The sequence below is a fragment of the Plectropomus leopardus genome, chromosome 7 (genome assembly GCF_008729295.1).
Source record: "Plectropomus leopardus isolate mb chromosome 7, YSFRI_Pleo_2.0, whole genome shotgun sequence".
Classification (NCBI taxonomy): domain Eukaryota; kingdom Metazoa; phylum Chordata; class Actinopteri; order Perciformes; family Serranidae; genus Plectropomus; species Plectropomus leopardus.
The window spans coordinates 10,411,948-10,426,032 of NC_056469.1; the positions used below are offsets into that span (position 1 = coordinate 10,411,948).

The window sequence follows — 14,085 nt, forward strand, 5'->3', positions numbered from 1 at the left end:
AGTGTGTATCCTGCGTGTGTGTGTGATGAAAGGCAGGGGTGTGTGTGTGTGCCTGCAGAAGAGACTTCCAGTTGAGAAAGCACTGCAGCAACTCACCTCATCACATGCACATGCATTCAGAGAGAAGGGGAGAGAGAGGAAGAGGGGTGGGCGGGGTGACATGGGGGGGTGGGACTCTTAGAGTAACAAACGCCCCCTCTTTCATACTGTAATATTCAATTAGCTCTAAGCGAACATGCAGACAAGCGTCACGGAGAGAAGTTGACGGCAACAAGGCGCAGTTCATTCATTTTTGCAGCAGCGGGCATGCTTCACGGAGCCACCAGCACTCTTTCCGATGTCTGGACTCAGGGTTGTTTCACTTTCCTCCGCCCGTTTGTGAACTTTTCCCGGCAATAACACTATGGACCCGCTATGGACGGACACCGGCGCTCCGGTACGGCATGCAAATACGTACTCTGACGTCGGCGATCATGTGGCTTTTGGCGTAGATCCTCCTTGTGATCGCCAATTTTTTCTTTCCTGTCGCCTGTTGTCTGCTCGGTTATCGGACCGCCGTGGGAGTGTTTAAAACAGATTTGGGCTCGTTTGTTGGTTTAGCAGTCGCTTTGGGATTGTACCGCACTACCTGAGCATCGCGCCAAAACGGTGGGCAGGTAAGAAACGGATAAAGTCTTCCTCTTGTTTTTCTCTCGAGCTCGCCGCGGCTCCCTCCTCCTGAAAAGTCCCTCAAGTTAAAACTGCATGTAGTTGTTTTTTTGTGCCTCTCGTGGCTTGCTCTGCTTATGCGTGGCTCCCAAAACACCCACACGCCTCTGTATAAATATTTTAACTTGTCTAGCCGCATGAACTTTGCCTGCCCCTGCCGTTTACACCTGCGTGTGAGACAATGTGTCCACCAAGTTGTTAATTGGACCTTTTTCTCCCCCTGTGTTTAAGTTTCACTTTGATACGTTGGTGGGAGAAGGCAGAGAGGAGAAACATCGTGTCTACTTTTCCTCCTCCCCGTGTCGACATAACCAGCAAAACATGGCCGTCCTTTGCCGACATGTTGTTACGTCGATGGCGAGAGGGGGAACATTTGGGGAGAGTGTTTTTCTGCGCCCCACTGTCACATCTCGGGCTGGCCGGCGGAAACGGCCGCCAAACTCCGCACCGCCGCCGGTGTTCCCGCTGACATTCAGCCGTACGGAGGTTTCAGTGCAACTTTTGGAGTCCGACGTTGTTTATAGACTTTGATTTGTGCGACTCTTGTGATGTAGGCGTAACGTCCCCCTGGTGATGCCTCCTCCCCTCCGAGACCATGGCTCTTGTACTGAATGCAGACAGAGACGCACACGGTGCTGTAGCAGAGGAGCTGACTTATATCCTGTAGGCCTGTAACTGCTGTAAAAAGTCAGGCGTGGTTTCTTCATATTCACAATATCAACTTTGGTAATGAACCCAGTGCCCCGGCAGTGTGTGTGCCGCACTCTGTAGTCATTTTGCTTTAACCAGAGGAGCATGTGTCCCCAGTGCACCCAGGAAAACCTTTTCAAAAGATAGTGTCAGTCTGATTTATTTCATTGTGTTGTATCCTGCACAGAATATGACAGAAGCAATGATTTAGAGGAGGTTTGAGCATAAACAGATAAGGATCAAACATTGCATAGGCTTATGCCATAAACACAAACAGTCAAGTACTCCAGTGCCATAGTTCAAACAGGGACATTGTGCTTGCTTTTCTAGGTCAGTGCATATGATCTCTTACCCACTTTTCTCATCTTACACCGATGTACAGTGCTATTGCTGCAAAAATGTTAGATCGCCTTAAACATCATTATAGCAAGGTTATAATAATAATGCATATTTATTCTCAGTACTCTCTTATAAAAATACAAGCAAAACATACAGGAAATATGTATACAGCGTTAATAATGCAAATATTTCAGAAAAAAAAACCAATACAACCTCAACAGGCTAATGTTGCAAGTATTTAGTATGTCTTGACTGCTCAAACTATATGAGGCAATTTACATTACTACTCTTACACCAGAAGATTATATAAGAAAGCTTCAAGATAGTCTGCCCAAGAGAGTTGAGGAGGTGCTACCTGAAAAGCGAGGTCACACTTTTATTGCATGTGCATGATCTTCATATTCTCTTTGTATCTTTTATAAAGAGATTGGGCAATAAATATATGTATATCCTCACTGCAGCTTTGCTAAAACAACAGATCTATGGCGGCCTAAGACTTTTGTACAGTGCTGTATGTCATGTAACAAAATATTTCACATACAGCACAAAGTCATATAGTTTTATTATTTGGAGACTATGTCATAAAGTCTCTTCAGCATCACCAAAACTCACTTACTTTCCAATAAGTTTGGATTTGCATGTCTCCATCAGACTTCAGTGGGGTTGCAGCGGTATACCGGTTTCAAGGTATTATGTGGTATGAAAATTGACAGAATAAAAGGCAACCAGGTGGAGAATCTGACCTTATTTTTACTATTCTGAGGGAGACTTTTTATACATATCCCCATTTTAAAAGATGTTGTCAAGATTCAGTTTTAGTAAAAACTGAATCGTTTGTTCAACCAAAGAAAAAACCCTCTGTTTTCATTAATTTAAGGGTCATCATAACTGATAATGATAACTCTGTAATACTGTGATATTGTTGATGATTATCATACTGTGAAAATCTCATACCATTGCAACCTTAGACCTTAGTGCATTGTAATCAAGCCCTCCATAATTTGTCTAAATCCTTTTTAGAGATTTGACAGAATTAGGGAAGTGTGTACACCTACAGTGTTGCTTAGAAGAGACAGTCGTCCAGTATGCTGCATTGGTGCTGACACTGTTCAAGTGTCTTTGGGTATTGGCCATGACTAGATTTATTCACATTATACACAGTTTATTTGTCAATTTTAATATAAAATCAATTCACTGCCTCTATTAGTTAGAGTCATTCAGTCACAGAGAGCTGCCAGTGCAGTTTTTGGAACCACAATGATCTGTGGCATCACGTTACCTCACAGGAAAATGAGTCCAACCAGTTCCCTGCAGTGAGATTTTATATGTTTAAAAATTTAGAAAAAGAGTGCACTGGTATCAGAGTAGTACTTGGTATTGGTGCATACCCTAAATTGAGATGGTTGGGAGAAGAACAGTTGAATCGGTGCATCCCTTGACTACTATACAGCAAGCGTTTTTTTTGCCTTTTTTTGTGCATGCACATAATAATAGTTGATTTGAATCCATCCTAAACAACATACACATAAGCTGGTGACAATGACAGTAAAAATAAAAATGATAAACAAAAGAAGAGACTTACACCTGACAATGACAATGCACAGAACAGAGGCGCCTCAGCTCCCAGTGCCAGTTTCAGTTAGATATTGACTCTGACAGCACTGTAGGTTGAGATTAAAGTAGCATTTCATATCTTAGTATTGCCGATTGTGATAAACAGTCGCTGACACAGATCCACAACGCTGTAATTCAATACACCTGTTTACGAGTGTACAGTCTCAGACCTCTGACAGGTCAACACTCTCAGTCCCTACAGGTGGGCCACTTAATTGAAAAGCATTTAGTGTCTGTTATCGAAGCTGCTTTTCTAAGTGAAGCTGTCACGCAGTCTGTATTCACATTCTTACTGCGCGTCTGATGAAACATCTTGTTCATTAGACGGCACTCCCCTCATACTGGGCTGACCTACTATGTTGTATTTCTAAACATTCCTTGATCAGCAGCCCAACAGAGCCCAATCCGTAAAAGATGTAAGTGGTTTTGATCACAGCGCAGTTAACCCCCCCGTCATGCCTGTTACCAGCAATTCCTCTGGGTATAAACTTGGCTTCGCTCACTAAGCCATGCTCTCTTGCTCTTTCCATGTGAGTAGAAATGAGGCTCATGTTTGTTCTTCACATGGGTTCCGTGTGTGATCTGTAAAAATCACACATAATCTTATATAATTTAGAATGACAAGCGGCTCATTTTTATTGGAGGCTGAACAATCAAAGGAGTTTCTGTTGATAAAAGGAAACGTCACATTTCGAGATTTCACACAGTTGCTTCAGCGTGTTGTGTGGCCAAGCTTTTTTTTTTTTTTTTGCAGAACATGGGGAATACTGCCAAAAATAGGCGTTTAAGGTGAATTGTGAATGATTTTTTGTTTGCCAAAACAGAGTGACTGCTACCAAATTAGTGTACAAGGAAAAAAAAGTGGTGAATATAACGGCCAATAATTTAAAAAAATCCTTATTTTTGTCCAGTGTTGGGTATAGGGCATTGATGAATTGTTTTTACAGTTTAGCAATGCAAGATTAAGGCTGTGTTTAAATATTTTGGGGAGAAATTGTTATTCTCGGCGTTGCTTAAGGGATTAGCAAAATGCACAGATGTCACTACCTTGTTGTCCATAACCTCAGTGATTGTCCCATCATCACTACACTGTGACAGCAGTAAAGAGAGAGCATTTCAGGAGGGATTTTCTGAACGTCCCTAGAATCATTTGGGTTGTTTACAGTAAGGAGTTTGGCAGTTATTATTTTTGAAGTGAAGAGGCATAAAAAATAAATCTACCCTCATTGAATTGACTGTTTTTCCAGTCTTGCTCATCCATGCAGTGTTTCTCAATGTACTGTGACCTCTGAGAATGTCACAGCCAAAACATCCAGCTGTGAGGTGAGCCGCTCCGTTTGTTCCTAGAGGCGTTTATTCGTTTACTGCAGTCAGATGGTGGAAAATGAGCAAGACTCAGTCTGTTAGATGCATTTAAATAGAAACCATTGGTGTGGTCTGACAGTGAAGAAAGTGCTCTACAGTCAACTATCGTTTGTATAAATGACGTGTGAGATCTGATTGTTGGCAGTCGTCTTACTGCCAGATGTTGGATGTGTCAGTCATGCTAGCAAAAATAGCTATTGAAATTGTCTGACGCAGTGTCTCGCTGCTAGCTGGAACTAACCTGGAGCAGAAGATTGACAGTAAAACAACAAGAAAGTTTGTTTGTTTCTGATGAATTCAAGTGGGCATGTGGCAGATAGTCTTGTTTTAATGCTGCTAGTAGTATTTTACTTGCAGTCAACTTAAATGTTAATCTCTGTGTAGAATTGAAAAATGTATTTAATTTTTTCTCATCATTCAATCATGTCATAGTGTTGTGTTACAGTTACAGTTACAAGACTGACAGCACAGCTGCTACTCAGCTCTCAATGTCCAAATATCCCAACTAAAGTAGGGATGTGTCTAACTACTAATTTTACAGTTGTTTAAGTAAAAGTTTAAAATGAAACTAGCTGACTGGTTGTTAAGAGTAATGAAATGCTAAGAAAACAGTAAAAATTGAGCAAAATTTAATCTTTAAGGTTAGAAAAGTATTGTGTATGTTTACACAGCATTATGGATATTATACATTATTCTACAAAAATTGCCGACTCATTAGATTAAAGTTAACAAAAAGCATGCATTGAAAACACTCTTCTCTTGGACAATAATGTTGTGGAAATGCGGCTGATTATTTGAAGGGCATTTTTGTTGGGTGAACGCATAAAATAATAATTGTAATATTAAGTTTGACTGCCTGTTCTTTTTGGTGGCGACTGCCAAGGGTAGACGTGTATAATCGACTAGTCGGCTAACCACACATCCCTAGATTTAAGTGATGGAAATATAATATGATGTACAACTGAGGGATTTGAATTATTGCTTTCTATCTGTCAGCATTAGCAGTCCAGCACCTACCAACAGCTAGCTGGATATCGATGTTCTAATGCTATGCTAACAATTGTTTATGAACTAACACTTTTCTATGTAAACAGGAAAAAAACAGCACATAAAAAGCTTGTGATACAGGTTTACAAGGCAATAGCCAACAGTCAATTTCATAGTTTTGCTAACTCGCAGAATAAATGATACAGCTCATAAAATCATAATAATTTTGAAGCATGCAAACAGTTACCTACCCTTGACTTTTATGGGTGCAGAGAGGTGTGAATGATGGGATATTTTCTGCTTTAAAGAGGTCATAGTTGCAGTTGCACGTTCTTGCTTAAACCCTGGCTGTTGATGATGTGCCTGTGGTTGATTTTATAGGAGTATATCCCTGTGAACCATATCCCTGTTTAGGTTTTGCTTACAGAAGAACCGTATGCTGCATGTGAGACTAAATATATTGCTCCTATATTTTTGTGTTTATCTTGACTGAGCTCAGACCAGTTTTCCTTCCATGATGTGTGGCTGTTATTTTTAGTGCCAGCTGACCTGTGGTTGGTTTCAACACATTTTTGTTTGTTTTTTTTAATTCATCAGGAACATCCACATTTCCTGTCTGCACATAACACTTCCACATCCAATCCCGAGCTATATAATGGCTGTCCATTCTCTTGGTGAGACACTGGAATGAGTCATCATGGATTGGAGGACGGAGGGTTGTTGTCATCACGGCCCTGTCGTGCCCAGCTTGGCTCTGTGATGACATCACCAACATCTACGCTGTGCTTTTGTTCCAGTGTTTTTCGGTTCAGGTCCTCTTCTCTCCGCTGTGCCTCCGACGGCTTCTCAGACGTGTTGTTAGGTGACTAAGGCAACCATGGAGATGAGCTCATCACCTGTAGGTGGGGCTGAACGGGAGCGTGATGGAGAGAAGGAGACAATTAGAGACGCAGAGCTGAGGGGTTACATAGGGACAGGAGGGAGAGGGAGCATGAAATCAACACTGTATGAGAGACTACGTGTGATGTCTGAGAGAGACAGAGTGATACAGAGGAAGAGACAATTGAGTGGCACCGCATGAGGGTGACAAGGGAGGAAGTGAGAAGCCGATGGAGACTAAAGGCCCAACCTGTAAAAGCAGATTTTCCGTGCTGGTGTCATGTCAGTTTTTGGTGTAAAAGGCTGTCATTTGCTAATTTAGGAACTAGGTGGATTCCTTGAAATATTCAGCTGCAGCCTTAGTGGAAACCACAGCAGCAACATTTCCAGGTAAAGCACTCAAAAGGTCACAATGATTTTACATATGATGGGTTTATGTGTCCGCCAAGGCAATCCCCTTTTCTGTTGTTCTTCTGATGACAGTTATGACAGTTTGTACGCAAATTTGCAGTAGATATAAAGAATTTAAGGTACATTGTGCTGATTAGCATGTTGTAAACTAGAACTAGAGATGCTGCAAAGAAAACAACGTGATGCCGTGAGCGCCAGAGTGACAAAGAAAAGAAAGCCGACACGAGAGACAGGATGTCTCAGCGATGTGAATAAGAAACAAGAGACAGCCTCAGAGTGAGAGACTGCAAGATAAGTGTGTGTATGTGTGTGTGTGTGGGGAAGAAAGAGCAGGTACACTGGACCCCACCATTAGTATCTGCAGTTGGTCATTTCATAAGCGGTGTATTTTATAAAAGACCCACTTCATTGCTGCATTGATTATTATTTAAGTCTGTGGGTGCAGAGCTGTTTGTATGGCGGTGTACTTCTACACGTGTAAGCATGTATTAAATTACCTCGTGTATATATCAGCCACCAGTCTTTGCCACTGCAGTCTTTTAGAACTGGAAAGTGCTTCTTAGTGCATTTGAAAAATGAAGTCCTCTGATGAAATTTTGACAACTGCTACATTGCAACTGTCGAAAAAGTTGCACACAATTGGCCTCTGTATGTTGTGTAGGTCGTCCGTGTGAGCGTGTGTGTGGAGTAGCTCCCCTTCTCCCATCCCACTGTGTCCTCCAAATTTCAAGTTTGGAAAAAAAGTAGAGAGAGAGAGAGAGGGAGCAAAGGAGAAAGGGAGAGCTTACTAAAAGGCCTTCTGCACTGCACCACGTCAGCCGCTGGCAGAGCGCAGACACACCCCTCCTGCCAGCGTGAGCCCAATGAGGAGAGGCTGGAGACAATTCCCAAGCCACACCCACTGCAGGGAAGGCAGAGATTGACAGGTTGGAAATCTGGCTGCACAGGAGCACTAAATGCTCGCTGAGACTCCAACAAACAAAATAAAGAGCTCCAAAGTCTCCAGGTGTCCACATTTGCACTCAAGATATAAACCCTCTTCCTCTTATGCATGCACACACACGCAGAGGACATCGTGTATACATCAATATGCATATCTAACCTATCATGTTGCATTTGCGGTCATTACAACGTGGTTACCATTGGACTAAAGTTTTGTAGATCCCCTCCCACGTCCCTTGTCATTGTTGACCTAATTTGGAGGCTGCTGGTTGGGTGCAAGATGACCCTTGCCCTATTCCACTTGTGTGCCAGTGCATTGACTGCAACTGAAGGCTCACTTACCCTGCCCTAACTAAAAAATCCAATAGCATTTTTAGCAGTGGTTTAAGCTCTTAAAAGTTGACATTGTGGAGAGCGAGTTTTCCATGGGAGAGTAATGTAGTGTTATCAGTGTGGCTCGCTGTCTGTGCATAAGGCCATTAGGGAGAGTGAAAGAGAGGAGCACAGAGCTGGACAGGGGGAGCGCAAAATAGGACAGCAAAATCAAGTCAAGGGGGGCCATTATCATGGAAGCTAAATAAAAATGTTGGAGAGGGATGGTTAACCCCTGTATTATTGTGTTTGCTGTAATGAAACTCTGCCCTGCACCCCATCTGCTTTTCATTTCCACTCGCAGCCCTGGGATTAAGTGAATGCTCGCTGACATGTCGGCCTTCGTCATTGGGGTCACTTTTTTGAGTTTATATGGGGTTGCAGCAACATACTGAATTGAGACAGCCTTACATGTTCCATGACAGTGTGTGTTGGATACACATAAGTTCCTGATGTTCACCAGGCGACGCTTAATATGAGCCCAGCGTAGTTTGACTCTCATGTTTGTGACAAACTAATTTGAATAGCTTATTTTGAGTCTGTTGCCGGAGTTATATGTGGAAATGCTTTCAGATGATGACGCAGTCACTAATGTTTTGCATGTGCAGTCACTTAGACAAGATCATTCTGACATACTAATTATGTGAAATATTTTTGACATGTGCAGAATCAGTTATGTGGCATTCATCATACTATCATGCAGGAAAAAGTGAAGTTGAGCTGGACTTTAAACATCGCTGCTGTGGTGACACTGATTGACCTCTGCTGAGTTTCTGCTCCTGGATACAAGCACACACTCATGCACGCTTTCTGTTGGTTACAGTGTTACCATAGTAACACAACCATCAGCAGCAGAGTGGGTGACACTTGGATATTTTTGTAGCTTGCCCTTTGTGTGTGTGACAGTGCTCCTGTGTGTGTTCAGTGAGGAGACAGGTCTGGCAATGTGAGACTAGTGTCTGTGTTCAATGCTACGTGAACCAGAACAAACGGAAGACTGGATTTTTGATCCACTGCGGTGTAATCTGCTGGACAGTGTTTCCATCATACTGTAAATAGGCCACTGTGTTTCCTACAGTGGCGGTAGATTGAATGGTCACAGCAGTGCTGATGACCAGTCTGGCTTGCTGTTACTTCAAGAAGAAAGTTTGGCAGCTGCTCACCAAAGATGATGTGTGTTTGATATTGCCAAAGCAGTCCCTGCACCTTTTAGTAAATTGGATAAAATACTGAAAAGGAAAAAGTGCTGATGTTAAAAAGTGAAAATGTGCAATATAAACAATTTACAGGGAAATTTGCTGATGTGACTAAATCGTGTTAAAATTGAAAGAGCATGTAGTAAAATCTGCTTTGCCACCCTGATACCAGCGTATATACAGTATGTCAGGCAAAAAGTAGCAAGGAGTTGCAGTCACAAAAATATGTTTTATTAATATTTCAGTTTTCAAAACACTGTCACCATTAGTTTATCAAAAATACAGTACATATTTTGGTCATAATTCTTTAAAGGGATAGTTCCGATTTTTTTAAGTGGGGTTGTATGAGTACTTATTAACCATAGTTGATGTATTTATATACTGTAGATGTCAGTCGGCACACCCTCAGTTTAGAGAAGCAGGCAGGAGTACAGCCATTGAAGTTAAGCAATATACTGCTGTCAATGGGGTCAAAAGCAAGTAGCATTTCAGACACCTAATATTTCCACTGCTTTACCTTTCCACCAGACAGCCCTTTTCCATTGGGAAGTGGTTTTAATAGCCTCAGTTGCTCATCTAAGCTCTTGTCAAAGCCACCAGACTCCATTAACAAAAGCAGTCATATTAGCTCACAGTGCACAGGAACTGCGGGTCCACCGCTCCTCAATCAGTTAGTTTGTTTGTGTTATTGTGTGATTTTTGTGGATCAGAACTAACCCTCGAAATCCCAAAGTCACACAATATAACAAACAAACTAACAGGTTGAGGCAGTGCTGGGTTTGCAACTCCTGTGTGTTTTATTGATGTTAAATTACTGTTTTTCTGAATGGAGTCTGGATCTAAGAGATTGATGTAACTGCTTCAGTTTGTGGTTGGAAATTGCTGTCTGACAGGAAAGTAGAGCACTTTTTTAGGTGTCTAAAATATACTTTGTTGCTGACCCATCCACAGCAGTACACTGTTTAGCTTCTGTGACGGTAATTCAGACTGCTTCTTCAGACTGGGGATATGCCAGCTGACATATGTAATACACTACAACTTCAAAATATCCAAACAACCCCTTTAATAAACCAAATTTGAAGGATTAGCTTGACATTTTGAGAAATGTGCTTCCCTATATTAAATATCTGTTTATGTTATGTCTGTGTGTAAAACAGAATTGAAAAAAATCCTATATTTCTTTTTTTTGACCTCTCAATATGGGCATTGACCTCAGAAATTCTGTGCAGGACAGACTCCAATGACACAAAAACCATTTTCATCATTTATCCACATTCAGTCTTTTCCCCAGCCCAGCAAAAAGTACTGCTGCTCTGTTGCTATGCAGAACATACCAAGCACTCAAACACAGTGCAGCAACGCTTTGCTCTAGAGGAGCCGCGTGATGAGATTTAAATCAATTCTGCGACGGTCCGAAATTCTGCCTCTCCCACTCCTGCTGGGACACGTTGTATTAATGGTGGTGATGGTGGTGCTTCTCCTCACCCACACAATTCAGACGCACACTGTCCTCCTCTCTGCAGTGGCTGACTTGTGGACCAAGCAGTCAGGAGGGAAAACACTCGAATCAGAGGGAAGGAGAGAGAAACACACCCCATACAGCAATGCCAAAAAAGCAGCGTGTGCACACCCTCTGTGCAATATGTTTTTGTTACTTGTGATGTAAAGTCTGTGGTAGAGCTTCAAAGTTTAAGTTAATGTTACAGAAAAGTCAAGTCACTTTTTTTTTTTGCAGCTTGTGGTTTCTGTGCTGAGTTTTTGTTTTGTTGTGCTTGTTATTTTAGAGCCCTAGTGTTACTGGCTGGTTTGTACTTCATGCATGGTTTCAAGTGCGGGAGCCTCAGAGGTTGCCATCCATATGCCTTTGTGTTTGTGTTGACTGCATGCCTGAAAACTCTGGCTCTCCATTGGCTGTGTCTCTGCATAGCCTTGCAAGAGACTCAAGTGCACCTGATCAGCCTGGCTGCATTATATCATTTTTATTTTAACTTTATATCGTATCAGCAGTGTGCCCTCGTTGACTGACATTTTTTCATGAAGCAGGGGCAAGTGTAAACACTCCCTCCACCATCACACCAAATACCAAATTTCATTCTCGAATTTAACACGTTAAAGCTTTTTTCTTTTTTAAAGTTTACTGTATATCATGAGATAGAAAGATAGGTAACATTTCTGACGTATGTCTTTGAAGTCCACATGAACCGCTCTTCACATCGTCATGAGATAGATCCAAGGCACAGCACTAATATGTCACTATTAAAGCTGATCTGCATGTTGCTAATATTATTTTCCTTCTGCCAAAAATAGTGGTGAAGAACAGCAGACGACAATTCTAGGAATTGAGTTTTCATTAAAACAAAATTATGACTGGTTCGTTGACTCCATGCCAAATTAATCAGAGCACACAAGGCCAAATTGGCCCCTTCTTAACAAAGTCAATTTACTGTAAAATTAAAACATATTTGTATATGAGTTTAGCTTGATGGTGTGGGAGAAATATTGAGTACAGACCTGTAAATTAACCACAGACACTTGCCTTGATCATGGATTCATGGTGGTGCAGTGCTGCAGAATGAATATAGGGGAAACACTGGGATGGATATTTAGTGTATTTTTTTCATTTAAAGAAAGATTTTTTTGGCCAGGAGGTGGGGACCATCAGCCTGCCAGTGAAACTAGGACTGGGTGATGTGGAAAAAAATCAAACCTCACAATATTTTTGAACAAAGTCATGGAAAGTTTGCTGTGTGTAATTAAAATGTTTAAGTAATCTTTCATGGATAACCTTCCAAGTATTTTAACATAATTGCTTATTTATTTTCTGTAGCTTTCGAAGTAACGTTGTTCTGATAAGTATTGATTTGTGAAATAATGCCTACTGTCACGTATGTTTCCCTTTTTTTGCTCCGTCTTTGAATCTCATATGTTTGAAAATGCCGGGCAAATGGGACAAGAAAAAAAATGTTATTGATGTCTCTACAAAAGTCATGGAGAAGTCTTGAAATTTTGTCTATGAACATGTGTGGGAACCCTGATAGTAGAAAGATGAAATCTAATGTCATATCACAATATTGATATTGATTTATTGCTCAGCATTAAGTGAAACACTGCTCACATGTCACTGAAAATAGAGCTGCAGCCATTACCACTACCGTCTGAGCCACAGGTACTGCAGTTACTATAGTGATCCTTACGAAAAGTTGTTTCCCTGTAATAACATCATTGCAAACATCAGTCATTCTGTCGGGGACACGTCTGCACGGCGGTCATTGGGTTCAGATAGATGTGTCTCAACAGAATATCTGCGGCAGAAGGCCGCGCTGCCTTTCCAAAATTCCAGTTTGTGGAAGCTCATTCTGAGTTATATTTTTCCCCCTACCCCACTTTGAGATTACATCAACGAGGCACAGAAATAGGAGCTGAGTGGAGGGTGCTGCTGTGACTCATCTGTTCAGTGTCATTCTCCCCTCACTGCTGTTTGGATAGATATCCTTCCTATTGCACCACTATATTTCTGTTGTATTAGATCATCTGTCTGTCTTCATACATTAGACAGGCTCAGTGGTACGGAGGATTTGTATTGATTTCCCCCGTGTTTCTCTCCAGTATGTATGCCAGTGTGTAGCCTAAACTGATTACTGCCAGGGCTGATAAATGTATCTGCTGCCTGGCAGCATTAAAGGTAACTCCTTCAGAGAGATGGCTCGACTAATATAATGCACCAGTCAGACAGACAGCCAGACAACTGGCAAGTACAGAGAGCCGGGCAGGCAAGGGGCTGCCAGGCAGGGTATTCATACAAGTTTAATGAGCATTCAGACAGTAGGGAGTTTGTGGCTTCGGCACGGAGCTCACTCTGCACACAGACGCTAACTGGCTGACTAGGTTAGACACACTAACGAAAAGGTGGAAGACTGACTGTCTGACCCGGGTTATGAAAGCAGCCGAGTTTGAATGCAATTATTTCTTTGTACTGGAAATAAAGTGAAAATAATTACGCGAAAGCTCAGATGGCTGACTGAAACATTAGAATGAGAGCACATTTCTTTCAGCGCCGCAACTGAGATGTTTGCAGTCAGACAAACAAACAGTTCAGGGAACAAAATTCATCTCTCAGGGACAACAAATGATTATTTTCTATTCATGAGACTGGAGCCTATTAGTAAAGTTATTGTTGAGTTATTATACAAGTTATATTGATAAAGTTAATGACTGTTGAACAGAGTTCTATATTGCCATGCGCACTAATCACACACTGTACTAATTATCTTTTCCATGATAGCATTCAGGGCTCTCAAGTAGCCTGTGAAGGCAGCCATTCTCCTGATAGAGCAAAACAAGGAAGAGGATTTTGGTGCCGGTGTCTCGTCAGTGTTCAGCACTCTTTGCACAGGTTTACCTAGCTGTTTGAGACAGTCAGCTCACACAAGATTATTCTACAAAAACATCTCAAACGGTAGAGCTGCTTCTGTGTATATTGTTCAAGATAAAGTTCCCTTTTCTGAGTCAGCTCTGCTCAAAATCTGTCATGTTATGTATTTCTATACATGACTCAATAGGCACTTATTTGATATGCAAACCA

The 14,085-nt window shown here is 41.6% G+C and overlaps 1 protein-coding gene across 2 annotated transcripts in view; it reads left to right on the forward strand.

Annotated features, from left to right (window-relative positions):
* Nucleotides 1–460: 460 nt before the first annotated feature.
* Nucleotides 461–14,085, forward strand: part of LOC121945632 (zinc fingers and homeoboxes protein 2-like) — a 32,471-nt gene continuing 18,846 nt past the window's right edge. For both annotated transcript variants that reach the window (XM_042489917.1, XM_042489918.1), the window contains exon 1: nt 461–656. The gene's annotated coding sequence lies outside the window, so the exon portion shown is untranslated. The remainder of the gene's footprint in view (nt 657–14,085) is intronic.